Raw genomic sequence first — 13,990 nt, 5'->3', positions numbered from 1 at the left:
GGTCCACCCACCACTGGAGATCCCTGCAGATCAGAGGACACACCAGAGCCAGAGTCTCAAAATCATGAGACAATGGATTCAAAGCCTCAAAATAGGGTGCACAAGGGATGCATTCTCCCCCAGAGGACCAAGGCCAAAGTAGAGCACATCTCCCTGATCGTGATGCCAGGACCTGGCTGACATAAAGGGTGGAAGAAGGAGAGAGGACAAATGGGAACAGAGACGAATGCAGCAGTCCTCTGAAACAAAAACCTCCTCCTTGTCCATGCTGAAACAGGACCTGATGAATAGGAGATCTTTGGAAAGCAGGACCTGGGACTTCTTTCATTTGATCAGGAAGCCGAACTATTGAACCAGTATGGTCACCGTGCTAACCTTAACTCTTGCAATGGAAAAAGAACAGGATGCAATCAGCCAGTCATCATGATAGGGGAAGAGCTGTATACCCTCCCAGTGTGAAAAACCCACCAGTGGAGACAGCAGCTTGGTGAATACTCATCGGGTAGATAGTAGCCTGAAGGGCAGGACCCAGTGCAGGTAAGGGTGGCCCAGGACACCGAACTGTAGGAACTTTGGTTAAGATGCATGCACCAGGACATGGAGGTGTGCATCCAGGAGATCGATCAAGGTCAAGTACTCACCCTGCCACAAGAGACATAATCAACTGGAGAGACACTAACTTGAAAGACACATTGGGATGCCCCCCACCCACAGGACAAAACTAGTAGTAGTCATGCTTTGGGAGGGGTGGAAGCAGCATTGGCATCTGCCGAGTATTGGGATTTGACAGCATGAGGGGTGCACCTGCCACAACCCCTGCCTCGAAAGGGTTGGTGCTGAGGATCCTTGCACCCCATTGGAAAGGCCTATTTGAAACCAAAATCGCAGCCCCGGCAACTGGCCGGAAAGGAGCATCCAACCTCCAGTTCTCCAGATCACTGTCTATGACCTTAGAACTTGTACAGGGTAGTTTCAAAAGGACTGCCTTCTCAGCAGCCTCAGATTTTCATGAGTGCATCAAAATGTTGCACCAGGCCGCTACGGCAGCTCTAGAAGCCACAGCAGAAGCATAGAGATAATCAAAGGTAAAGCCTGAAAGAAATTGCAAATGTTGCTTAATTAATTCTAAGATGGCAGATAAATCCACATCCTCCTGTATCTAATCTGCCAGGGAATGGAAGTCCTTAAGGAACGACTGAATGGCATATGTGGAGTAGGCATTTGCACAGACTGTAAAGTCTGAAGCCACATAAGCTTGCTTCACTGCCCCCCCATCTTCTTGTCAACAAGTCAGAAGAGAAAGCATCCTCCAAATTCACTGCCCCTTGGGTGGATATCAGTCTTTATGGAAGCTTCCAATTCCTCCACAAACTTTTCCAGAGGGTAACATTTCAACAAGAAATGAGGGAATGGTTGCTGCTCAAATCCTTCCATTCATTTGTGACGACACGCCGAATGGAATCATATAAAGATAATGATTCTGGCTCTGCCTGCTGATAATGAGAGAAGAAGTTATCTTCAGTCATGTCTGATCTGATGCAGCAAAGCCCAAATCTTCCAGAACATGCAGCATAATTATGTCCAGATCTGCTCTCTGCTCAAAATGGTGTTTCAGGTCATCCTCATCCTCCTCCATGGAAGGATTCAACCTGGGCATTTTAGCAGCAGGAGGAGGCCCTCCCAGGCCTGAAATGCATCTTCCACTGCAGCTGTAATAATTGTCTTGATATTGGGGGATAAAGTGGACCTGTAGATTTCCCAACCACCACTGGAATGTCCTCTTGGCAGCCAAACTAAATTCACCAGCCAGGCATGTTATAAATGAAACAACACCAAAAAACATCAGATCCCACCACAAAACAAACGTCCTAATGAAGCTGTAACCAAACCCGCACAAGACTACCTGATGAAGCTGGCCTGGCAACCATGAAAATGCTGCCTCTAGTCTCATCCTTTCCCACCCGCAAAAGCGAAGAGGAAGCCATAACACTCACCACATCAGCAAAGTGGGGTGCCATTTTGGGATCAAGCAGACCCCATTGTTCTGCCAATCTCATTGTAAACCTGAGTCAAGCAGGCAAAAGAAGTGCTGAGCACCGCCCACCGGAGCCCAGACACCATAAAATATAACCAGGGGAATAATATGAGAGGAATAAAACAAAAAGTAAACAAATACATAAAAAAAAATCCGAGGTCATCTTAGGCTGCCCAGCAGGTCACAGACACCCCATGTGGTCTTGTATGCTGAGGATGCGAGCATGACCACGCAAGGGACACAAAACAAGCTGCTACAGAAGCTTTGTAATAAAAAAGCAATATAAGAAACATCCCAGTAGCAAAGATGGTAATCAGCTGCAGAAAAAGGAAATCGCGAGTCCTTCCCAGGAAGTGATGTATTTGTACTCATATATTCGGGGGCCATTTTGGATTGGGAAGGAAAAGTGAAGTTTGGTAATTAGGTTCTGCATGAATGGAGATAAACTCATACCTAAGGACTGTCAGAGGGAGACGGACAAGGAGGTAATGATTAATACACTCATATAGTTGTAATTGTCTGTATGAATTCCGAACTAGTTTTGCCCGTTTCCCTCCAAAATGTCAGTTTGTTGTTCCGAAACAAAGATTTATATCCACCTTTCCGAATGCTAGTTGTATTTAAATGGACACCAAATTAGCTTCTTGTGCTTTGTGACGGAGGCTTGTCCTGCCTACAGATAGCTTCACTTTCATTCTTTAATTCTTTATGACAGGTGAGCACAGGTAAATGATGTAGCCTGTGGGCATACCTAAACTCTTAGCTAAGCAACATTTAATGCCCCTATTCAATTGACTATATAAATGGCACAAATTGATGAAAACATGGATTAATGCAAACCTTCTAAGTGGTGTTTGTACACGTTGCTCTTACAAATTGCAGCTTGTTTAAAGAATGGTGATTTATACACAAGTAAATGTTCAGTTGTGTGCATGAATTCCAAAAGAGCTTTGGTTGCCCATACTTGTAATGTGACATAGGTTAGACTGCACTTGTTTTAACTGTAATACCCTTGGCGTCAGAGCATTATTAATACTTTTATTTGAAAATTACAGTCTTTTGTGTCAATATAGTGATTTATAAGCAAATTGCTATGCTGGCAGTCTTTACATGGACACTGCTTGAGCTTCACAGTTGTTTTTTTGTCTTATATGATGAGGTTTATCGAGGCCATTGCTCACTTTAATATCCAATGGCATGCAGGTTCAGACTTACTAAGGACTTGCATTGACCTTGCACGACTTAAGCCTTTGCAAAGCAAAGCAAGTCCTTTAATGGTATTTACAAAGCCACACAAGGGCCGATTTACGTGGCCTTGCCTGACTTTGTATTGATATGTAACAAAATGCAGCAGCCTATGATGTGTTGTATTACGTTACCATGGGCAGGCATGGGTGTTTCTGTGCATCCACCCACATACTTTGACACAATCCCAAATTTACTAACGCCAATAAAACTGGGATTGGGCTAAATTGCTACAACTCCCTGACCGAGGTGTAACAAGGAGAAATATCTGTATTTCTCCTCATGGCTACCTCTTTCAATGCATGCTGCATTCCACTGCATTCATAGAAATAAGGAAATGCCTCTAAGGATTGTTTTTGTGCAGGGAAGTATCCCTTCCTGCCATGCTATCTCTAGATGTCACGGCCCTACCGTGGAATTCACTGTAGTCAACACCTATGGCCCCAACATTGATTCACCAGAGTTCTATAAGACCCTTGCGGCCGAGGTTAAGCGATTGGACCAGACAAACTTGGTAATATGGGGGGGAGATTTCAACCTCACTATGAATCCGACTCTGGATAGATCATCCAGTCCTACTCGTAGGCCCGCTGCCGCTGCTCTGGAGCTGCAGAGCGCTATGACTTGCCTGGGATTAGAGGACGTATGGTGCACACGCAATCCTCAACAGGGTGTCTACACGCACTACTCAGCATATCACAATGTCCACACTAGGATAGACTACTGGCTTGCTTCCTCCTCCCATCTAGACCGAATAAGAGACTGCAGAGTTCTGCCCAGAAGACTATCCGATCACTCACCGGTGCTGCTGGACCTACGCATACCAGGCAAATCTATACCGCCATTCACGTGGAGGTTCCCGCCTAATTCTCTGCTCGACCCGGTGTTTAAGGCAGAGCTGGCCGCGGCCATAGATGTTTTTTTCTAAAATAACATAGGCTCGGTTGAGAGCTTCCAGGTGGTCTGGGAGGCCTTCAAGGTCTATATCCGAGGGGTAGCGATGTCTAAGCACTCGGGCATACTCAAGACCATTTGGCGGAAGCTGGCGGACCTCGAGGCACAACTAGGTAGGCTGGAACGCAGACAGTGTAACCTTGCAGATGATACTGTGAGCGAAGAGATTAAAACTCTGCTAACGGAATATCATGAAGAGGCAGACAGGGAGGTCAGACATATGAGCAAATATTCCACAGCTAGAGTGTATGGCGAGGGGGAACGGCAGAGTGCGGTTCTGGCCAACCTCATGAAGGGTGCAATACTGCGCCAGCATATCACGGTGGTGAATACCGCTGCGGGAGAATCGGTCACAGACGAAAGAGACATAGCTGACGTCTTTAAAGAATACTATTCGGATCTGTACTCCTCTAAAAGTGGTGATATGGAGGAGGAAATTAATGACTACCTAGGTCATATCGACATCCCCACACTGTCTAACTCTGACAGGGAATTCCTCATGCATCTTATCGAAAAGGATGAAATCCTAGAGGTGCTGGCTAGCATGAGATCGGGCAGTGCACCGGGAGCTGGTGGGCTCATGGCGGCATTCTACAAAACTTTTAAGGATCAACTACTCCCGCACCTGTCGGCACTTTTCGATGATATATGCGTTGAGGGCAGCATGCCACAGTCAATGAGGGAGGCACTCTTGGTAGCTATACTAAAGCCGGGAAAGCCCAATGATGAGTGCAGCTCATATAGGCCCTTGTCACTGCTGAACGTTGACACCAAACTGTTTGCCAAGGTCCTGGCCACCCGCCTGGCGCTGCTTGCTGAGGGTCTGGTCGCCCCGGAGCAGGCAGGATTTATCCCAGGCAGGAACCTAGTCTACAATATACGCACGGTCCTGAGCGCGATTCAACATGTAAGACAAGATAGGAAGGCACTGGCTGTATTCCTTGATATGGAAAAGGCCTTTGACTCAGTAGAGTGGCCTTTCATGCGTATTGTACTGCAGCATATGGGCCTAGGGCAGTCATTCCTACAGATGTTAGGGGCATTATATCATGACCCGAGGGCTCGGCTACGAATGGGAGACCTGGTCATGGACTCCTTCCCCATTTGTAGAGGGACTAGGCAGGGATGCCCCCTCTCGCCCCTTCTATATTCCCTGGTGGCTGAGCCACTAGCATGTGCCCTCCGAGAATACCACGGTAACGAGGGTATAGGATTCCCAGGCTATAAGATAATAGTGTCAATGTACGCAGACGGCACCCTGCTGTATATACGCGACCCAGACACAAACCTATCATCGGTGCTCAGGGAGGTGGTCCGATATGGAGCGCTCTCTGGCTTGAGGGTCAACTGGACCAAATCGCTGGCTTTTCCACTAACACCGATCACGCAGCCAACACCAATGGAGTACCCTCTACAGTGGACCACAGATTCGGTCCGCTACCTGGGGATTCAGTTGCATATAGACGCAGAAATCCTCTTTAGAGCCAACTATGGTACTGCTGTTAGCAAGCTAGAAGATGATGAGATTAACTGGAGCAAACTCCCTCTGTCCTTGATGGGACGCATATCAATAATGAAAATGGTGGTGCTCCCCAGATTTCTGTTTCTGTTCACAGCTATACCGATGGTCCTCCCCAAATTGTTCTTTACACGGCTGCAACAACAGATGACCAAGCTAGCTTGGGCGGGCGGACAACCACGTGTCCGTTGGACGACACTCACTATGCCATATCACATGGGGGGCTTGGTGCCCCGGACCTGGAGGCATACTACCGAGTAGCTCAGGCGTCACACCTACACACCTGGCTACATGGGGACCGGAACATACCGCATGTCCGCATGGAAACTCTCGTTGCAAGTCCTGACCTGCTCCAGCACACGGTCTTCCGAACACTCAATCGCAGAACAGGCCTACTAGACTCTATAACAGCCACTAATCATGCATGGCATAGCCTCTTACAGATGCAAAACGGTGCGCTGCTATATTCACCGGAGATGCCAGTAGACTGTGCCAGATGGTTGCCCCCGCTCAAGGAAAAGGGTGTAGTCACTGCTTTACAAAAACTGAACATTAACACGGCGGGAGATCTATTCGCCGAAGGGGTCGCAAAGACATGGGAACAGGCACTAGGTACCAGTGACATGCCCCCACCCCTGACACGATTCCAGTTCCACAAGGTGCGCAGCGCTATGGGCGACCTGTTGGGTAGGGACATGGCGGAGCCCCCTGAGGTCCCAGAGCTCACACACATCATTAAAACTGCTGCTCCCCGGAAACTGCTGTCCAACCTATACAAAATAACACAAGCGAGCATGCGACAATCATACACCAAGGCGATATTGGCATGGCAGATGGACGTAGACACCGTACTAGACGATGACACATGGCGATACTGCTGCACTAGCACTAAGAAAATATCACTCAATGGCAGGCATCGACTGGTCCACTTCAAATTTCTCAATAGAGTGTACTACACCCCAGCCCGACTCTGCAGGTATGGCTTGAGGGATTCGGCCCGATGCGAGAGGTGTACTGCCCCAGAAGCTGACTTCCTACATCTCGCCTGGCAGTGCCCTGGCGTCTGGGGCTTTTGGAACAAGATATTTGCTGACATTAGCAAGCTGACGGAGGCCGCGATAGCGCCTGACCCCCTGATGGCACTCCTGGGGTACACAGAAAAATTGCCGAGGGCAATTAGACGTCTGGTAGACATGGGCTTAATTGTGGCCCGTCGGGTGCTGGCTTGCTGCTGGATGAGAGGCCCGTTGCCGACACCAAAATGCTGGGCCCACGACATGCTCTACTGCTGCACTCAATCTGAAAATTAGGGGGAGCTGTTGCCCCCCGCTAGCAGACCTAAGAACTTTTGGGGCTTGTACCAAACCTACTTGGCAAGTAAAGAGAGACCCGAGCTGGCTGCACAGAGATGATATGCGGGGTGGTCTACAGGATAGAGTGGCTGGGATAGAACTCAAAGAGGCGTCATAGTATTGCTTGAGCGCGATGTGCAGAATGTCTCTTACAAGAAGTATGATTTGCAGACGTAGTGAAACGCCGCCTGCCCTATTACGGGTTGTTGGCTATATGGCTGTGTACACACCTTATAGAAGGGTGCATTAATACAGTGCAGGCAGACGAAGTCAGTACTGTCAGATTGGGGGGAGGGGGGATTTCGAGCGGGATTGTAGTTTAATATTGATGTTCTCCATCTAAACACAATAAAGACATTAATTTAAAAAAAAAGTATCCCTTCCTGCCCAAAAATAATACTGCCTATAACGCAGGTATCCTTGCAGCATGGCGCAAGGGTGCCTGAGTTAGTGGTAGGAATGCACACAGTGCACCAGCAATAGGAGGCAGCAGAAATGTGCCATATCTTTTTTAATATAGTATATTTCTGCAGTTTCCCTTTCATGCAGAAAAGGGGGTGGTGATGAACAGAGTGTCTGAATTAAGCAGACCACTCTTACCCAGTCCAAAGATCAGGGCTTGATCCATCACCGTTATTTAGCTCACTGCCCCATCCCAGCTCAGAACCTGGCTATATGCAAATTAGTCTGTCCCTGGCCCAGTGCATCATGGGAACAGGGCAGACCAAACTACCAAGCCAATTCTTCACCAGAAAGGATACAAGCTTCCGGGGACCGGTTTCTGGCATTTCAGCCTCGTCGGCCCGGCTTGCTTGAATCCTGATGGAGCAGTGAGCAAGGGACTCATGTCTGAGTATACCCTGCCACACCTAAACAGACTAATTTGCATATAGCCAGGTTCTGAACTGGGATGGTGCAGTGAGCTAAAAAACGGTGCTGGATCTAACCCTGATCTCTTGACTGGGTGAGAGTATTCTGCTTAATTCAGAAACTCTGTCCATCACCACCCCTTGTTGTTAAATATCCCTTTCATGCAGGGCATCATAGCATGTTGCCTTGCTGCAAAGCGTTGCATGAAATCTTAGTAAATCTGGACCCCAATTTCTAATGACATGAGCATCTGGCAAATTGCATTTGAGCACACTTAAAATCTTATCTTGGTAAGATTCAACATCACTGTTGTTGATAGCTAATATAGATTGTACGAGTTGATAATTTTTGCTTGCATATACATAGTACTGTGGAGATCTTTTGACCCGGTTACTCATATATTGCCGGGTGAGTAACTTTCACTGGCTACTGTTGAAACCAACTGGCTCTTTGGATTACATTTTTGACTCTGGCTATTGTTCATTTTATATGACATCCTATTTTTGGGGTCCTAATGTAATAGAGGGTACTTACCAGATCTTTCACCTGATGACGTAACAGGCACAGGTCCTCACTCTTTAACGTACAGTTGGGTGTTAAGAGCTTAATATGGTATACATTGACAGTCCATTAGCAGTACCTATAAGCACACTGCTCAGTACACCTCCCTTTTATTATTTTGTATTATTTTGGGTGAATCCTAGTTTTCTATCCTGATGAAGAACTGATACCAAATCCTATCCAAACTAGTCAAAACATTAACACTTGCATAATCAAGTACTTGCTTTAATGTGATTGTTAGAAATGGTAGTCTCTAGTTGGAAATGGTTTGCACCTTTGTCCGTGTAGGGGACTTTGTCTCTAGTCAGGGTAAGAGAGTTACGCCCTTAGACAACACCTGCCTACCGCCTTAGCAGCTTGTCACGAGCAGACAGGCTTATCTCAGATGCAGTGTCTAAAGCATTAATGCACACATACAGTAACATGGCAAAAGCACTACAAATGGACACCACCCAAGTTTACAAAAATAGGAAATCTTTATCTAAACAAAACAAGACCAAAATGACACAATTCCACCATACATATGTAAAGATATCACCAAAGTAGGTTATTCACAAAAATTAAAGCTTGTAACAACAAAATATCTCCACCTGGTGCTATTATGACACTGTGACAGATGAAAGTCCCAAAGTATAGTGCCGACTGCGAGGTGTGCCGTGTTTGGCCCAGAGTCACACGGACTGGCTATCATTAAGTCCTACTCTATTGGATCCAGATTTTGATGGCTTCACAAAAAGGGGACAATCCTTCACTCTTACTTCCTTGTTCAAGTCCCCTTTAGTTTGAGTTAGCTGGGTCACTTGATCGACTGATGAACTTGTCAGCTAATCTGAAACTACTCTTTGAACTAGATTCTTTCTTTCTGACAGAGCTGGTTCCACGGTCAAGTCGCTATCTTTGTCACAAGCAAAATTTTCATTCACTCAGGAGACCAGCTGCGTATGCCTGATAAGGAGCACACACTCCTTTGTTGGGGAATCAATCTTGGGTCTTATAGGACTGCCCAACCAATCTCACACATTTCTCATATCTAATCTGATTAGCAATCTTCTGCACACCAACTTTAGTTGAGGGAACTTCCCTGACTTTTTGAGTGCCAACTTCCCCTGGATTTTTTTAACCACTTTTTATAGATCTTTTGGTCACAATATGCACATCTTACTATGGCATCAATGAAGGACGCTAGTACAGGAAGACCGATGCAATGAATTTCATTCTATGACAGGAGTACATGGCTCAATATGAAACGAACTAAACCAGATAGCAGATCACATTTACAAGATAAATATTGATAATGTCCGCATGCATTATATGTTACAGTTTGATCATGGGGTGCATGCCATGATAGCCAGCATAAAAAACATAAACAGTATTCAACATACTTCAATGTTTGATTCCAGAGTTCTCCCCTCCGCCCCCTCGGGAAACAGAGACAGCGTGGAATCCAACTCATCAAGCGTAGCAGGACAGTAGAACTGCCTCTCTGAATTTCCTAAACCCTATTAGGTCACCAGGTGAAGTTAAAGAGATGTGTATACAAATAGAGGCACAAGGGCCACACAAGGGTTGAAAGGTAATGTCTACACACCAAGACTGAAATTCGTGTAGAACCTCCAGGGAAAGATAGGTCCTGCCAAACAATATATACTAATCAAAAAAAGGTATCCAGCCCTGTAGAGAGTAGATAAGAGAGGTAGAGGCACAATTCTCTATCAGAACGTGAACTTAGTTTACTGCTGCTACCACTATTGGGAGCAGTATCTCTTTTTTATAATAACCCTCACACACTCTAGTAGTGTCATGCTTCGTCATTGGGTGCACCCTGGCTCTTAAAGGCCAGGGTGGGCTTGACTGTGTTTCAGGGAGCACTTAAGAGAAAAGGCCAGAGAGGTTAAAGATAAAAAAAACACCACCAACTCCCAGTATTCTTTTAATATGGAGTTGTGGTAGCTATTAAAAACCAAACAAAGGGGGTTCCAAGGGTATGATGGTCCTATGACCCTAGAGTGCTTGCCAACATGTTTCAGCCAACAGACGCCCTAAGGGTCCACGGCAAACCAACAGTGTAAATTCCCTCCCTGGAAAAATAAACACAGAAAAGTAATCAAAATGTTAAAAATATTTTATTAGAAAAATACGCCTTGGTCGGTAAATCATGGCCATTATAAGTCTCCCAGATTGGGTACATGGACGGCAAATGATCTATTGTCAAGTGAGCCAAGACTTTGATGAGCCAGGTTATAAGTCTACGGTCAGTCTCTATGACGTGTAGGGGGTGGTTCAGTGGGTGTGTCAAATTGATACGCTTTGCCTTCGCACTGTGTTAAGTTAGCATGAGCTTATTAGGAGTTTAAACACCATTTAACCTTTCTGCTGCTTCTGCACACGACACATATTGTTATTAGAGCTTTTAGCCCAGTAGAGTATTTTGCTTCACACAAGAATAATATGTTTTGCTATTAGTATCAGCTATTTCTGTACAGTGAGTGCCGAGGCCTTCAAGGTTAGTTCAACACAGTGGTTGTTGTGAGGTTTGATCTTCGCACGTTCTAGACATAACATACATGCAGCTGCGGCCAAATTCTGGCTTTAGGCGCGTTTTATATTGCACCGCACAGGGTATACACATACTCTTGATGATGCTTCGCATGCAGAGAGCTGGTGGAAGATGATGTGATCCCGTACCACTAGGATCAGAGGTATGGGGCCGCCCTGCTAAAACCCAAAGAGACCTTAGATATAATATAAATATACTAGCAAGGGAAGGTGAGAATTAGGTGTCTTTTAGCCTTCTTCCCTCTAGCATTTTAACATGCTTTCACCCTTTGTATTCTATGGACTAGTAACTATGCTGATTACTTTGTTTCTTATAATATGTTTGCTTGTATTAGCTAAGATACTGCTCTTGAGAACACTGCATTAGAAAATAAACATTTCAAATGTGCACGCGTCCTCATTTACTCCTTGTTCTGGATTGATATGATGGTATAACGAAACATTGTTCATGTGTTCCATGTTACCTGGGGTGTTCTAAGTCCATGTTCTGGTTTGTCTAAACATTTGAAGTGTGTAAGAACCAATGAGACACTGTTGCTAGTCTGGTAGGGGATTTTGGGTACTAAGGTGAGTTTTGGCACACCCTAATTCACTGAGGTTCCAAGTCTCTATGCACAGTTCTGTGTGAGAACGGAATCCCTGCGACATGGCGCCCAACCGTTGGTGGTCTTAATACATGACACTTGAGTAGTGCTATTATTCTGTCCTTAACCCCTTCACTATTGTTTCCAGTTAACGGTGGTGTCGGACAAACCTACCTATACTTATATAGGTCTTTTCAAGCTTGATTCTTTAAAACGGTTTCTTTAAATTACTTCCCAGTTGTGCTACGTAGTTTTCTTTGTACCTCTTTCTTTCTGTGTCACTATGGCCGCGGTGGACATTCCGCAGCATAGTCGCATTGCAGTGCGCAATCATTTGCAGACTTACAATGTCCCCGTGGATGGCATGGCCGTAATAATGGTGGTGAGTGCAGAGGTGGCTTACCCATACGAATTTTTTTACTCGTGGGTGACCTTCCCGGCTGTGAACGCAAATACTACTGTGTTCGAAACGTACACTCCCACTGCTGTGCCGCAGCAATATGCTCCATATAGGGCACAGGAAGTTCCTATTGATGCTTGGCAGCACCGAGTTTGGTTTAATGGCACCCTACCCCACTCTTTGACAGCTCCGAGGTTAGGTCCTTTGTCCATTCCAGGTGCGACTTGGCCTGTTTTGGCTGGATTTACACCTCACCCTCAGCGTGTACCGTTGTTGAGTTAAGTTGACTGCATGTAGTCGCAATTAGCGTGATTAGGTCGTTAGTGCAATACATAACCCGTAATCTCCCGGGTGGGGCCCCGGGTGGTGCGGCGCTTCCTGCCGGACAGGGTGGAATGAAGCTTAGTCATGTAATGGTCAACGCTGTGATGGGCAAGCGCCCCCAGGATAAGGATGATTTTCCTTTCTGGCTTGCCGAAAAGTTTGATCAGCTGGAAGCAGTATTTCCTAACACGTCTCCTGGTGAAAAACACAGGATTCTGACAATTAGCATGCCAAAAGACTTGACCCCAGAAATTGGTGACTGTGAGACATGGGGAAAGACCTTTGCGGCAGTGTATGCGAGGTGCTACGGCACTCCATCTATGACTGTCCTACCGATGGTCCTTAAACGTGTTCAGGATGAGCATGGACCTGAGGCAACTGTTGAATTGGGTATGCGCCTATGTGGCTCCTTTGATGTAGGTTCCGATCTCATACTTGCGAATGTCAAGGGAGATGCGGTGAACTTTCAGGTGTCCAATGCTTTGCAGGCGGTTCCTGATGTCAACAAACCCCGGCAGTTACCAAGGATTATTGTGGCGGCTTATAAAACCGTGGGCCGCAATAGCATGGGTCTCAAGCCATTTTCTACTAAAGAGAAAAAACAACCCCAAGGGCAGAGGTCTGAAATTGACGAACAGCCGAAGACCAAAAAACACAATTAGCCGAAAAAACAAAAACAGGGTAAACAACAACAACAGAAACAGGAGTCTCGTCCTGCATCTCCATTGCCTGCGCCCACAGAATGTATTTATGACTTGCGCGATCGCGTGACGATAAAATCACCTGATCGTTTTCAGGTTTCTGATCAACGCTCTCCTCGCTCTTTTCAGGACTCATCGGCCTCATCGACCGGTGGTGGAGGTGGCGGCAGAGGTCGGGGTGGCCAGCAAGGACGCCCGAAAGACGGTAAAGGCAAGCAGGACGATTCTACACCGAAAAGACCCTAGTTTCAGAAAAAGAAAGTCGCCGCTTTAACAGCGAGATATGCCACAGATAGCGAGAACGCAGCTTCGGAATCTGACATGAGCTCTGACCTTGCTGGACAGCGCGGTGGAGATTACCATAGTGCAAGAGGCCCTGCGTCCGCTACTGAAGGTGACAGCGACTGACCGTTATGTTGTTGTGGAGACAGCTGACACTAGAGTAGCTCCCCCTGATAGACTTTATGAAATAGTCCTTTTTATTGAAGGTGACATACAACGTACCATAAAAGGGGAAAATCTTACGACTATCTATGACATTTTGTTAGCGGAGGCTGACTGGCCCCCACCTTTTGTGCTTGCGGATCCAAGAGTGGAGGAGGTAATCCTCCCTAGTTTCACGCACACTGTCTCGAAGGAGCATGCGCTGAATTTTGCAGAAGAGTGGGCTAAAGCCCTTGCGCCGGCTCTGTACCCTACACACTGTGGTTGGGATACATTTTCCCCACACCATGAGATTCCTTTGCGGTCTATGCCACAGCCTCAACCTCAATATCCCATTTGACGCGAAGCTAGGCTTCCGTTGCGGAAATCCTTGAACAATTGGAATATCAAGGAGTAATTGAAACATGTGTGTCACCAATGAATAACCCTCTTTTTACTGTGACCA

General features: G+C 46.3%; 1 protein-coding gene across 1 annotated transcript in view; it reads left to right on the top strand.

Moving 5' to 3' along the window:
- Positions 1–13,990, top strand: part of ST6GALNAC3 (ST6 N-acetylgalactosaminide alpha-2,6-sialyltransferase 3) — a 1,741,316-nt gene that overhangs the window by 1,617,498 nt on the left and 109,828 nt on the right. The window lies entirely within an intron of this gene.

The sequence above is a fragment of the Lissotriton helveticus genome, chromosome 1_1 (assembly GCF_964261635.1).
Source record: "Lissotriton helveticus chromosome 1_1, aLisHel1.1, whole genome shotgun sequence".
Classification (NCBI taxonomy): Eukaryota; Metazoa; Chordata; class Amphibia; order Caudata; family Salamandridae; genus Lissotriton; species Lissotriton helveticus.
This window is presented reverse-complemented; position numbering and strand designations above follow the sequence as displayed.